Raw genomic sequence first — 10,568 nt, forward strand, 5'->3', positions numbered from 1 at the left:
GCAGTGGTAACTTAAGCCAGGAAATATATTCAGATAAATGATTACTATTTGAGGTGACAGGGGATATTAAAGTGAAGTATGAATTACGAATACTATAATTCATTCACTAACTCATCACTTCCCAAAATCTACTAGCAAACAAAACAGGGAAGGAGAAATAATTTGTACTTTTCAAATATTACAGTCCATTTTGTATAGTGATATTCATGGATTTTTGAACTTCTGTTTTTTTTTCTTGAAAACTTGTTAGTGGTGAAATAATAAGAAGCATGATAATATAAATTCAACACTAATTATGGGTTGCTATGTGTTTAAATGAATTAAAATATAAAAACATTTTTGAGCAAACTCTAAGAATGACCCAGTAATCTCATGTCATTTTGCTATAAGTGCATAGCCTTTGAAATGAAGAGATTTTTCCCTCATTGACTCAGGTTTATGATGTGCCAGTGGAAACACCATCTATAAAGGGCATACTGAGTGTGCTAACATATGATGGAATGGTTTCAGTATGCAGGCAGATCCCTATTTTAAAATACTATGTTCCCTATGAGTTCTGTTATTCCACCAGTATAGATTCTATTCACAGTAGACAAAAGTGTGTAACAAATCCTTAAGGTCTATACTTTTCTGATGAAACTATTCTGATCAACTTTATTCACTTATAATTATCATCAGTTCTGAAGTGAACATTTCATCTCCTTTCATTTTTCATTGCTATTCCTGCTGATGAAGATAAAGTGAATGCGTGAAGGACTTATACTGAATTGTTGCCATTTGTGCAATAGTCTTCCAATTTCAGTTAGAAGCTTTATTTACCTAAATAATATTTAAAGTTACACATATTGGTAGAGTAGTAGAAATAAAAATTGCTTTTATGCAGTACATCTTAATGAAAGTTTTGTTATAAATGACAGAATGCATGGTGAGTATAGAAGGGAGAAGTTGAAAGTACAAGGTCCACGTGAAATCTGTGAATTATAATAATTATTGTTTTCCCAACGGGCTTTCAGGTAAAAAATATCCACAGGAGATAGAAACATCCTGCAAATGTGACATACATTATTACCCAAATCAAGATATGAGGAATATAAGGTCCTTTTGAAGATTAAGTTAATAAACACAATTTACTCTGTGAGTTTTCACAGAGACCATCTGTGTGGCTTCATTTAGTAGTTCTTTATACTATGGGTGACTATAATTCAACCTAGAGTTGCTTTATAATAATATTTTTCATTAAAATTTGTTAATATGAATCTCAAGGAACTTCTGTATTCACTGCTTTCTCTCTATTTAAAATAAGCTGGTAGGGTTTTTTTTTTTTTCCCCAAAGCATTTAAGAAGTAGGATAATAGAGTTTACTAATCTAACAGAATTGTCATGATTGTGACAAAACAACTGGAGTCCTTTGGGTACTGAAATGAAAAATTGTAGAATTAGGTGTTGTAGAAAGCAGGAAGTTAACATCTAGCTCCTGCTACCAGCATCACGTATGGCTGTACGTTCTAAAAGACACTGATAGTGTAGACAATTATACCGTGCATATGATAGTCTTTCTGTGAGGTCAGTTATTTTACATGATATTGATAAATATTGCCAGGGCTGTCCTCCAACCCATATGTTCAGCACACACACATTAGGTTATCTGTAAAAAGGAGGTTAGCCTGATAATATTGCTATTGGCATTACTGATTCTTGAGCAACAATGAGGTAAGAAACTCCTACAACAGAACTCAAATTGTTTAAGAGGGCTGATGTAGTCACAGATCAGTATCACTCCCTTTGTTACCTCTTAAAAATGGTAACGTGGCCGGGAGTGGTGGCACACGCCTGTAATCCCAGCACTTTGGAGGCCAAGGCAGGCAGATCACGAGATCAGGAGTGGAGACCATCCCACTAACGTGGTGAAACTCCATCTCTCTACTAAACATAAAAAATTAGCTGGATGTGGTGGCATGCACATGTAGTCCCAGCTTCCCGGGAGGCTGAGGCAGGGGAATCGCTTGAACCCTGGAGGTGAGGTTGCATTGAGTGAGATCATGCCACTGCACTCCAACCTGGGCAACAGAGGGAGACTCCGCTCAGAAAAAATAAAATAAAATAAAAAAGAAAAAGGTAAAAACAAGCCCTGTAAGCAGGAACACTATTGAAATTCCCCATTTAAGTCTTAGAAGTTCCATAGTTAAAAACAAACAATGTTAAAAAAGGAAGGCACAATCAAAGATGAATATACAAAAAGGCAAGCTACTTTGATGAATTTACATAAATGATAAAAAACTGATTTAGACCACCCAAGACTAAAAGTGTTAGAATTATTGTATGAATAATATTTTTAAAAACTACTTGTGAAACTGTTTAAGAACATAAGGGATCAAATCACAAACTGCAATTTTAAGATATTTTTATAAATGAATACATCAGAAAGAGAAAATGAAACTAAAAGTAAAATAACTAAAACTAAGAAACTTATAATTTAAATAAACATCCAAAAATGTAAACAGTAGATTAAACACTGCTCAAGAGAAAGATAACATGCAGAGAAATAAATAACAATAAATATACAGAATGAAGTAGAAAGTAATAGAGATTGAAAGAGGAAGGGCTATTAAGAGATAGGAAAGATAGAATTAGAAAGTCTAATGTGTATATTGGAGTACAAGAAGTAATGAACTGAAAAATGTGATTTTTTTTGCATATTCAAACAGGGAAAAGCATAAATTCACATATTTTGCTCTTTTTTTTTTGCAGAGACTCCAATTAAATGTATATACAATGCTAAAATATCTCTGGCCTCCACACACAAAATGTCAGGAGTTCTCTTAAGTCACTAAACATCCAAAAACTTTCAGATGCATTTACAAATGTGTTCTATACACAAGATGAGAAACGAATCTGACATATCATGATCAGGATCCATATTTCAGAAGTAGTTAACATAACCGAAACTGAATATCTGATTAAGAATTTAATTTAGGCCGGGCGCGGTGGCTCAGCCTGTAATCCCAGCACTTTGGGAGGCCAAGACGGGCGGATCAAGAGGTCAGAAGATCGAGACCATCCTGGCTAAGACGGTGAAACCCCGTCTCTATTAAAAATAACAAAAAAATAGTCGGGTGATGTGGCGGGCGCCTGTAGTCCCAGCTACTCGGGAGGCTGAGGCAGGAGAATGGCGTAAACACAGGAGGCGGAGCTTGCAGTGAGCTGAGATCCGGCCACTACATTCCAACCTGGGCTACAGTGCGAGACTCGTCTCAAAAAAAAAAAGAGAGATTAATTTAATTTTTGATACTCAGAATATTTAAGAAATATAGTTGTTAGAAATAATACAACTGCTTCAGCATAAATAGGGTATGAAAATTCCATCAACTTCAAACTATTCAATTTAGTGCTATAATTCTTTCGTTTGTATCACCCCATTTCCTGCGGCACTCTGTTGCCTAAGAATCCTAGATTGGCTTATTATGCTGTAAAATATTGTTGTACATACCATAGATGAACTTTCAGTCACAGGCCTGTTGGAATGCCCGAGGACAGAGCTTAAAGTGAGGCTTCTCTGAACTTTTAGGAACATGTTCTGTAGTAATTTTTGTGCCTGCTTGTCAATAAATATTTGTAAGTTTGGAAAAACTTAGTACAAAACTTTTAAAATTATAATATTTACTTGGTAGTAGGGCTGTATGTGAGGAATTACAAAGGTTCTCTCCATCTATAATGATCAGAGCCTACAGATATTTACTAAAAGAACCCAATAATTGCCTAATGAACAAATTGACTCAGGTCAATACACACACACACACACACACACACACACATATACACACGTAAATATATATAACCATGCATATATAAAAGGTAGGGTATTAATACTGTAATGTCATGTTTTTACATATGGAAAAGCACTGGGATTGCCACAGAGAAGAACTGGTAACAAATAGTCATTTTCCAAATAAAAAATAATGAAATGCCAATGAATATGTCCTATTACTCTGCATTAGAAGATGTAGGTTCTTATTTTCAAGTTAGAAGAATGACTTTTTAAACATGCATATAGGAGTGTTGCAACAAAATTACTGCCTTTGACATGACTATTTGATAGAGCTCAATACTTAGTGACTAAACTTTTGGAAAATCATTTTGCTTTATTATAATACCTGTACAAAATGCTTGAAACAATCTGCAAAAATCAGTCTTATATTTTTTATTTTATTAAAAACCTTTCTTAAATCCAACAATATTATCCAAATTGATTACTTGCATATTTCATTGAATTGCCATCATATGTGTTTCATAGTTATCCTCTCAGGACAGAAATCAGTCATGACTAAACCATTATATCAATTTATCCAGATACCTATCTATATACCCAGCTATGCGTACAACCATATGCCATAGTTTCTAAATCCATACATGGAAACACTGTTGGAATAATTAGCTGTTGAAAGGTCATGCTCAATTGGATATATAAATGGAGAATAAAAATAGAATCGTATAGTTTATAGCACATAGCATATTATTTTTGTTTTACAGAAATACAATTTTGCCTTCTTGTTGACTACTCAAATACAGATCTACATCCCTTCTTTTTTTTTTTTTTTTTTTTTTTTTTGAGACGGAGTCTCACTCTGTCCCCTGGCTGGAGTGCAGAGGTGCAATCTTGGCTCACTGCAAACCTCTGCCTCCTGGTTCAAACAATTCTCCTGCTTCAGCCTCCCCAGTAGCTGGGACTACAAGTGCGTACCACCATGCCCAGCTAATTATTTTTTATTTTAATAGAGACAGGGTTTCACCATGTTGGCCAGATGGTCTCGATTTCCTGACCTGGTGATCTGCCTGCCTTGGCCTCCCCAAAGTGCTGGATTACAGACATGAGCCATACTATCTCTTCTTAAAACCTTGGAAACAGTTATAGTTCAGATTTCAAAATTTCTCAAAGGAAGATACATAATATATGATTAACAGTTCACGGGAAGGGCAGGGCCACTGATATTTCTTCAACAGAAGAAATCTGATTCACTGATTGATATACATAAGATTCTAGTTGTCTTAGATTAGGTCATGCTAGTCTGCCAAGTGGGTTATGCAAAAAAAAAAAAAAAAAAAAAAAAATCTTCTCATACATTGGAATTCAAAATTATAGGCAAATAATAGTGGACACGTGTTCATTTCTACAAGGTTTTTTTCTTCCACTTCACAATGAAGCCTCATTGTGAAGGTTCACATTTCACCCACATGTAGCTTCAAGGGAAGACTCCGATTCTGAAGAGTTTCTAATGTCACTTTATTGCTATTTTTTTTATATATTTTCATCTTGATGACAGTCAATACCACAGGAATACTTGTAATTTCACTTTTGTACTTTTGATACAGGAACTAACTTTCTTTCTGTGTGACATCTTCACCATGTCTTGTATTCTCAAGCCCATAAGCTTCTTTCTACAAGTTGTTACTTCATATAGAATACAATTGAATTTGTAATTTGATAAATAACAGTGAATCTCAATACTCAATAATATTTTCAATGACTTTGAGTTCAAAGATAAGGTCATTGCTAACTAAAGTTGAATAGATTCTCTTAACTCTCTTTTATTTTATAGAAATCCTAAAAAAAATCAAATACTTCCTAGAATGGAAATTGCAATACTTCTATAAGGCTACTATGGGTAATTTTTTTTTTTGTCTTACTCTTATAGTCCATTTAAAAATTTTCACACTTTTTCTTTTCTTCACTTGGATTGATTAGTTCAACCATTAGATTTAAATTGGCTATTGCGATTATGTCTAGTCATTTGGTAGGCACGAAATAATTATTGCACACTCAATATCTCTGACTGTGGGGGCTCTAAGTTCTTCTTGCATGTAAATCCTTAATAACTACAATACAAATGCGTGAATGTAGGTAATTTAATTATCATTTCTGTGGTCTAGTATCTCTTTGACATTCTGGAACTGTCACCATCAAAATGAAGTGTGATTCTAGGTTGTCTTCATTTGAAATTATTACTCATTATCTGGTACTAATTGTTTAGTTCACAATGGTTGCTTCCAGTGATATAAATCACTACACACATTATAATTGTACAGGAATTTCTATTACTGAGTCATATGCTATCTAGATAGGCCAAAGTTTTGTTTTAACATAAATAAAAGTAATTGTATAACAAAAAGTTTCCTTGGCAACGATAAACTCTATGATTTCTCCCAGGATGATGATTCTGACTTGTGTTATGACCCTTTGTTATTTCTGGGAATATTATTTCTGCCGATGTATGACTGGCAGTGAACATTAAATCCTATTTGAACAAATGAGATCTTGAATTTATTGAACCCTGTTTTTCTTGCACTGCAGTGTTATATGTAATCAGTTTTATTCCAATTCTTCCAGTACCCAAATACTTGAATGACATTGGAAAACTGATACTAAACCAAAACAAGACAGAGCTCCAAGATGCAGAATGTATTAAAAAAGGAAAATATACAATATAAAAATCATATGAAGTTAAAAATACTTATAACATGATGGGATAAGTTGGATATTATAAATGAAGATAAGAGAAATAAGACAAAACAGTGTGCAATCACTTTGTGTTTTCCAGAACATATGTGGGCAGACGTTAAGATATTATGAAAATATTAATACAATTATGGGTATAAAAGTCTAAATGCACATCATTGAAATGAGAAATATGAAGTTGAAAAATAAAAATCAAAAGAATATTTGGTGGTACATCAATAGATAAGGTTAAAAGAAGTCAGCTAAATTCAGTCAATTAGCGAGCTGAGATATTGGTCAATGAATTCTACAATACATCACACAAGTGTGTGTGAGTGTGTGTGTGTATGCGTATAAGACAGAAGAGGGACAGGAAGGGGAGAGGAAGGCAAGGAGAGAAAATAAAATTTAATACACAAAAGAAGACATCGAATTCCATCAACCATCAGTACTTGTTATATACAAAAGTGACAACAGAGTGGGGAGAGTAGGTAGGAAGATAGTTAAAACATAATTTTTAAAAGTTCCTTTAAAGGCTCTGTAAAGGAAGCACAAGTCCTCAGATTTGTACTGTCTACCTAAAATAAGAAAGTAAATTTAAAATGATCGATACGTTGTCGTATCAGAAAGAAATTTCAGAACACCAAGGATAACTCCATTGGAAGTTCTACGGGATGGGATGGAAGTAGAGGCTGCTATGAAATGAATAACAGCAGATAGACATCTGGATTCTCATTAGTAATAGTAAGTGCGAGACTCTGAAGAATTATCTGTCTAAATGTGCAGTATGACTATTTCACTAGAACTATTTAACCAAACCAACATTCAACTGTGAGCACAAAATAAAACATGAAAGCTGAAAGCATGTCTAAACACACAATGTTTCCCAATGTCCAACCCTGTCTGGAAGAATTACTAGAGGAGACATTTTGAAAAAAGGAGCAATAAGTCTGAGAGAGAGATTGTATAAGAAATAGTGAAGAACAATAAAAACCGGTATAATTTATGCTTAGGCATAAATAAAGGTAGCTTTTGAAGAGAACAATAGGACTTTTTATTTTAGATTTAATATATTATCTTAATGTAGAGTAGGCTTTTCAATGTGCTGATATAGAAGAGGGCAGGGAGTGGGAGGAAGAGCAAATAATTGCTAAGATTCTTGATTTATATGAGAAAAATATAAAGAAAATGATTAACAAAGGTATTGCATAGAAGTAGCAAAGCTTAAATACATATGTTAAAATTTCAAGGGGAACCATTTAAAAAATATTAATGAGATGTCAGACTTTCAAACCATTAGAGAAAAATAAATGTAGGTAGCTGCATGAATTCATCAAAAGACAAGATAATATTTTTTTTAAAGCAGAGAAAGTAGAAAACATAAAAGAAGTTGTTAAAAATGATTTAAACATCTCAGTACACAAATCAAATCAATATCTAAAAACAATTTAAATGCTTAGTTTCAAACTGGGTTTTAAATAGCTCTTTTCTTTTGTTTAAAAGAGCATTAAACATTTAATCTTAGAAAAAAATGACTCATTGAGGTAGCAACGAAATAAAAGATATCAGACATATGGTCCAAAAGAGTGTGTTAATATTGGTGTTAGGACAAAGAAATATTAATCGAATACATTTAAGAGGCATCTTAAATATCCTTCTAAAGAGGATATTTTAAAACTATCACACTAGGAATATATTTTGTGCTAAGCCTATTTTGGACTCTATAAAGAAGCAATTACAGATACAATTTCACAGGTTTATAAAACAAGATCACAGTTGCCTTAAACTGAGATGGCAAAGATTGTAAGAAGAAGTTGTGGTATTGATGACATGTTAGAGTCTGAGAGCTAAGTTTGGGGTATGATTGTTTTGAGTTGCATATTAGAAAACTAAGTATACATATCAAGTAGAAATGGACTGTAAAAGTCATTGAATCAGTGTTAAATCTAGCTACAAGGTATAAATTTAAAAATCTCTAGTATAAAACTGCATTTAAAAATGTGTGACAAAAGATATTTGGTTGGTGTACACATGTCAATTTTTACACTTAAGCAATCCAAGGACTAAGTTTTTGGGCATTCCATGTTTTTAGAGCAGGAATTGAGAGAACACAGTGAAGCAAATGCAAAGATAAGAGTATACAAGGACATTCAGGAGAGTGGTGAACAGTATGCAAAAAGTTACAAATTGCGTATTAGATGAGAATGGCAAATACTGCAGATAGATCAAGCAAGATGAAGACTATGAATTGACTATTCTAATCAGTGATTAAGAGTCATTGCTGACCTTGTATTAGAAGTCTTTTACAGTGACAAGAGCAATAGGCTTGCTTGGAATGGGCTCAAGGGGTATATGAAAAGAAGCATTACAATAATGAGGGAATGAAGTGTTGTAAGGAGTGTTGTTGTAAAGAAAAAACCAGGTTTTTGTATAAAGCAGAGGGAGAGGCAGGATCAGCAGTGAGCTCAGCAGTGTTTTGAATTTGTTTTAAGATAAGAGAAAAAGCTACATCTTCACATTGATGTGAAAGATCATGCACACAACTAAATAAAAAAGGTAAAATGGAAGAAATGGGGTACTTTAGAAAGGTGAAGTAAAATCTATGTAGAACTGAAGGTGTTGTCTTTGGATAGAAGCATGAATAATTTATTTCTTTTTTTTTTTTTTTTTTTTTTTTTTTTTTGAGACGGAGTCTCGCTCTTGTCGCCCAGGCTGAGTGCAGTGGCCGATCTCACTCACTGCAAGCTCCGCCTCCCGGGTTTACGCCTTTCTCTCGCCTCAGCCTCCCGAGTAGCTGGGACTACAGCGCCCGCCATTCTCGCCCGCTAATTTTTGTATATTTTATTAGAGACGGGGTTTCACCGTAGCCAGGATGGTCTCGATCTCCGACCTCGTGATGCCCCTCCCAAAGTGCTGGGATTACAGGCTTGAACCGCTCCCGGCCTCGAATAATTATTTCATGAACGGAAAAATGTATATATTGTCATAGAAAACTATTACAAGGTGTAATATGTGGTGGAACATCTAGAAAGGTATTTTGGCTGCTAGAATTTCTTTCATAAGCAAGAGCTGACCTCATCAGATAAGAGTGTAGATTTTGGAGGTTTGTGAAGAAGGACAGGGTCTGAAATGGTCATCAGGAGATGGCAGATGAATGGAGAATGGAAACACCTAATACAATTGTTGGGCGCATCGTAGAGTATGTAAGAAGCTGGCAAACATGCTTCTATATGTGAACAATCCGCCTGATAGTGTGTTTTACACCACTAGCTCAAGTAGGTATATAGAGGTTCAAGGTACGCAGAGAATGTGAACTAGGATTGTGGTGTTACTAAGGGAGTTGAAGACGTAGGTGAGGATTGATTATAATGTTTTTACCATGAAATTTAAGCTGGTAAAAGATACAAAAGAAGGTAAGAAATATAGAGGAATAATGTAATACAGAGGGGCAATAAACCTTAAGTTCTGGTTATTGGTGTTGGGATCTTAGAGCCTTAAGCTAGTGAGGGGGTGGAATTAGAGAGGAATGAAATTGACATTATGGAAAGTTTGTGCTTAGTAGTATATGGTAAGTTCTAGGGTACAAATATGATTGTTGGGTGAGTTATGCATGTCAATATTTAAAGCATCGAGAGTTATGAAAGTAGTCATGTGGGACAGACAGCCGAAATTCTATGATGGAGATGAGCCTAAGTGTCTATGATATTTGTTAGAAGGAGGATGACATCAAATTTAAATCTGTTGTTCCTAGGGATGAAGAAGGAACATCACTGGAGCTAGGCGTTTTTGGAAGAAAAGGGAAGAAAAGAGATTGGATGTGACACAGAGGGTAATCTTTCGCATCTCCATAGTATTCGGAGTAAGAAAGTGAAACAGCTACCAGTTGAGAATCTTTTTTTTTTTTTTTTATCCAAAATGTGTTTATTGAGATGGTTTCCCACTCATCTTGATTCAGAGTGCCTTTAGTGCTGCTTTCCCTCCTAAAGGAACATCCTTCTGTAAGCTTGCTTTTCCTCCTGTAGGCTGGCAGAGGACAGTGGTGCAGCCAACACACAAAACTACCGTTTGTGCATGGCTA

General features: G+C 34.5%; 1 long non-coding RNA gene across 1 annotated transcript in view; it reads left to right on the forward strand.

Annotated features, from left to right (window-relative positions):
• LOC117086890 overlaps nt 1-10,277 on the forward strand; it is a 52,314-nt gene extending 42,037 nt beyond the window's left edge. The window contains exon 4 of the long non-coding RNA XR_004438612.1: nt 10,242-10,277. This is a non-coding gene — a long non-coding RNA (uncharacterized LOC117086890). The remainder of the gene's footprint in view (nt 1-10,241) is intronic.
• The last annotated feature ends 291 nt before the right edge of the window (nt 10,278-10,568 follow it).

This window comes from Trachypithecus francoisi, unplaced genomic scaffold (assembly GCF_009764315.1).
Source record: "Trachypithecus francoisi isolate TF-2019V2 unplaced genomic scaffold, Tfra_2.0 Contig00599, whole genome shotgun sequence".
Taxonomy (NCBI): domain Eukaryota; kingdom Metazoa; phylum Chordata; class Mammalia; order Primates; family Cercopithecidae; genus Trachypithecus; species Trachypithecus francoisi.